Consider the following 5,210-nt stretch of genomic DNA (forward strand, 5'->3'; position numbering starts at 1 on the left):
TCTGTATGATCTGGTCTCTGGGAAGGTCCATCCAATACTCTACCGCAGTCATAAAGGAGCCAAGTTCTTACGTTAAGCGCCTTATGTTTTGGGTCGTTGTCTTGATAAAACTTAAATTTATTTCCTTCGAACCCAAATTTAGACGCACTCGTAAGTGGGACCGCAAAATATTTAGATATTGCGTAGCATCCATATGACCCTCAATATAAACAAGATCTCCAACTCATTTGCTAGAAATACAGGCCCATACTATCACAGAAAGCTTACCGAACTTAACAGTTGGTATAAACTTTTTTTGGTTCAAGGCTGTTAAAGGTTGACGCCACACTCTATTAGGACCCACGTTATAATAAAGCAAAATTTTCGTATCGTCGCAAAAAATAACATCTTCCCAAAAAGCATCGCTATGTGAAATATGACTTATGGCGAACGACAGGCGCTTTTCTGTGTTTATTTGTGACAATATCGTTTTTTTTTTTCGTGCAACTCGTGAAGAGTACTTATTTTTTAGAAGTACTTGGCGAACCGCCTCATGCGATATATCAGCACCACTCCAATTTAATCTCATTTGCAATAGCTCTTGTTGATCTTTGAGGATTGTTATACACTTTTTTTATTATTCGGCGCTCATTTCGTTCACATAGTTTTTTAGGCCTCCCTGGAATTACGCAAATCCAATCTTCCGTCCTTTTCCGCACGATTAATTGTATTATAAACAGTTTGTCTGCTAAGAGAAAATGTTTTTGATATATCTGCAACACTTTTCCCGTCATAAAAACTGTAATACACTAGCTGAATTAGGTCACTGGCCACTATTTTACCCGGCATTTCAAAATAAAAAAGTACTTTCTAAATTTACAACGTAATTCTTATTTGCTCACTTCAACAATAACTTTCAGCTTTAACGCGATGACGTGTCGCTGTCAACGGTACTTTCTCCATCAATTCAAATTCCTAAGAATCGAAACATTTTGCATTTCTACATAAAACGCTGTTTGTAAAAACATTTTTTTGACAGTGATCTAAGTGGCATATTTTTTTTTTTTTTGTTACTGTTTTTTTTATTTTCTTTACAAAATTTTCGACAGTTCTTATGTTATATGACTGCTTATGCATTACATACATATATGTTAAGTAAAAAATTAAAGAGCTTTTAACGACTCAACTTCATTTTATTTACAATGGAAGAGTCAAATCAAACATTTTTGGGCTTGTAAAAACCTTTTCTTGACAAACTTTATATAAAAATGAATCGCAAAATGTGTTGTAAGCGCATAACTCAACAACGCCTAGAAAAATTTGGCCAATTCTTTTTTTTAAATAAAAAAATGTTCGCTGAGGCTCAAAATGGTTTATATGGCAAGAAAAATTCGAATAATTTCCGGAAACCCCTAAAAAACAACGTTTTCTTTTTCCCATACAAACGAATGAATGTTTGTTTGTTAGTAACAGCTCGAGAACGGCTGAACTAATCCTGATGACATTTTCATAGGTTGTTCGCTGTGGAGCAAGGAAGGTTTAGAAATAAAATAAAGCGTATACGTTTGCTGAGGAAAATTCGGAAAATTGGCCAACTCCAAAAAGTAACTTTTTTTTCATAAAATTTTTTTTGTTTTAATTTTTTTGTTTTGATTTGTAATTATTTGAATCGTTCAAATCTGTCGTTTGCTCTCTTTATTCCAGCTATTCAAAAAAAAAACTTTTTGAAAATTATTAAGTGAAAACTTTATATGCGTTTCACACAAAGTGATCAATTACAGATTGAAATTTGTTACTATGCCACAAAGAGGTCGCTCTAAAATAGGTCGGCGTTCTTTTTGGCATCAACATACATTGTCAGCCCAAGGCACATGACCGAATATATACGTGCGAAATTATGGATCACGATCAATCAGTAAGCGATCGTCACGATGTCACAGCACGACTTTTCAAACAACGTATACATACATATGTAGTGGGGTTAGATGCAGGATGTACTCTTTTCTTCGTTGGATGGTGGATGGTGGATGGTGGATGGTGGTTCCACCAGATCAAATTGATGACATCTTTTCTGCGGAAATTCCTGATGCAGAGAAAGATTCAGTATTATACGAAGTGATGAAAACCAATATGGTTCATGGACCTTGCGAACTCCACAACCCACTTCGGTTTGTATGTCTGACAGACAATAAATGCACGTAACATTATCCACGTGCTTTTCTTTCGGAAACTGGAAATGATGGATATCCACACTATCGGCGTCGCCCACCAGACGAGAATGGCAGAACATTCAGCATTCAATTTAGAAGAGTGAATATCGAAGTTGACAACAAATGGATCAATGTTGAGTATTGCAGTTTGGTATCATCGATAAAATCTGTTTGTAAGTACAATAAAGCGCTTTGTAGATTATAAACTTCTGCAATAGCAATTCATGAACATTTTCCGACTGTTGTGCGTCTCGCAGTTAATATAGGGAATGGTCAAAAAGTGTATTTCAACACACAGAATACAGCCAGTGGAAACACCGTCAGCAACAAAATTAACATTGACGAGTTTTTTCTCAACATTCGTCAGTGATTCGTTTGCGAGAACATTGCTCTATTCGGGAATACCTTGATATTATACATGGAATACATCTTCGAAGAAATAGTTACGCAGAAAGCAAGGCCAACCAGTAGATGGACATCCAGGTGTGTTGTCAACTAATGTCATTATTTCTACCTTCGGTTGCTGTTGATTAATGTACCCGGTTTAACTTTTTTTGAGTCATTGCTTACTGTGAATGGTACGGTGTGTGCTAGTTTTGGAGAAGAAAGCTAGAAATTACAATTGCTGGAACACGTTAAACACTGGAAAGAAAATGAAGTCCGCACACTTTTCGATATAAACATTTCGACATATCAGCCTTCAAATCCGCGTCTATTATGGGATACGAACAAAAATGGCATTGCCGAAGACATTTTACATCGTCTTCGTTAAAAATTGGAAATGGGCAAATTTAGATTGATACTTCTAGTGGTTCGATATAACTTTATCAATTCACGAAAGATGAGCTCATCACAATTGCTCGGACATTGGCTAAATTATCGTAACTACGATTCCTTAAGTGCACGCGCAATGTTCATCCTTTTTCTTAATTTGCGTAGACACCGCTTACGCGTTTATAGCCCAGTTAACAACAACGCGCCAGTCGTTTCCAACGGAGTGAAGGTCTTCCTCTTCCTCTGCTTCCTCCGGCGGGTACAGCGTCGAATACCTTCAGAGCTGGAGTGTTTTGTCCATTCGGACAACATGACCTAGCCAGCGTAGCCGCTGTCTTTTAATTCGCTGAACTATCTCCATTTCGTCATATATCTCGTAAAGCTCATCATACCATCAAATGCGATATTTGCCGTGGCCAACGCGCAAAGGACCATAAATCTTTCGCAGAACTTTTCTTTCAAAAAATCGCAACATCGAGCCATCAGTTGTTGTTTTCGTCCAAGCCTCTCCACCATATAGCAGGACGAGAATTATGAATGACTTATAGAGTAAAAAAAATTTATACACCCAAAAAAGAGCTCTACGCTAAAAAATGTGGTACAACCCGGTGTTGGACCGACCAGAGTTCCTTTTTTTGAGGCGCGGCCGAAGCCCGCCCACGCAAAAATTAGTTCTACGCGAAGAAGTAGCAATGTCGTAAAGGATATAACAACCACTGTAACATCAATGCGATCTAACGGACTGCTAACTTAGTACTGCTACTTTTAAAGCAAAGTACCGTTGATTTTTTTGTCATTTTTATAATTACTTCGAATTTGGAAAATAAGCTGTGTGGATGTACTCAATATAATTTCTTTTTCTTTAATAAATGTGGAACGTTCCCAAAATATTCCATACATTCCAATGGAGGGGGAGTTGTATATCTTTTTGCGAAGAGGAGGGTCTAATTGCTAAAGAAAGACTTGCAGGGTGCATAGACTGCCGATGGTGCTCTCCGTGATGGGAAATAGCACCGTCGGTATGTTTAGGTGCCGAAAAGGATCTTGCCGAACGTGTTCGGCGAAATCTCAATCCCCCATGGATTCCACCTGGTTGGAAAATGTGAAAATACCTTTGTCACAAGTTTTTTATCTAATGTTTTGCTACGCATCGCACTGGTCGCACGAGGTAGTTACAAAAAACAGCATTGTCAGGGAACCACTTGTGACTGGTATAACTACTGTCGTGAAGCGGTAGTTTTATACCAAGTGGAACATCAGGAAGCGGTAGGTATAATTGGTGGCCCTGGCAAAAACGTGCAAATCGATAAAAGCAAATTGGGGAAGAGGAAATTTAATAAAAGTAAGTTTAACAATATACAATATTAAGTAATTACTTATATGTCTTCATTTTAGGCAGGAGTGTGGAAGGTCACTGAGTGTTGGGGATGGTTGAGGATGGGAGCGACGACCTGCCCAGGAAATGTTAGGTCTGCGGGCTCATACCCTTGATTAAAAAGCATGTTGCGCCAGGAACTATAATAAGCACTGATTGCTGGAAGGCGTACGATGGTTTGGCGAATCACGGGTATGAGCACCGAAAAATAAATCATAGCGATCCGGACAATCCATTTGCGGCTCCAGATGGAACTTATACGAAGCGTATAGAATCCCAGTGCCGTGTAATCAAAAGGTTTTTTGCAAGGGACAACCACAACAATCCCGAAAACTTCGCGTATTTCATTTTTGAGTATGTTTGGCGGAAAAATGTGGCCAACAAACACGAAGATCCTTTTGTAAAGTTATTAGAGGCAATAAAATTTATATACAAACCTTAATACACGTTTGTTTTATTAAATTTAAATAATTTCTTTATTTGTTATGTTTTCTATTCTCTTATTTGGGGTATAATCTGTTTATTTCTTTTAGTTCCACCCAAAAAAGAGTTCAAAGCGAAAAAAACTGATACATCCCGGTGTTCGACCGATCAGAGTTATTTTCTTTTATAGATTGTTGATTCTCGTATTTGGGGTATAATCTGTTCACTTTATTTCATTTAGTTATTTTACAAATGATGTCGATAAGGTAACACTGATTATTTGACAGTTTGTAATTCATTTGTTATTCTAAAATAATAATATTTCAACAATAATTTAAATGTACATTAAAAGCAACTTTTGCACTATATTATATAAAACAAGTAAGGAAGGCCTAAGTTCGGGTGTCACCGAACATTTTATACTCTCGCATGATAAAGTGATAATCGAG

This window comes from Bactrocera latifrons, unplaced genomic scaffold, assembly GCF_001853355.1.
Source record: "Bactrocera latifrons isolate USDA-ARS-PBARC rearing strain unplaced genomic scaffold, ASM185335v1 scaffold_415, whole genome shotgun sequence".
Classification (NCBI taxonomy): domain Eukaryota; kingdom Metazoa; phylum Arthropoda; class Insecta; order Diptera; family Tephritidae; genus Bactrocera; species Bactrocera latifrons.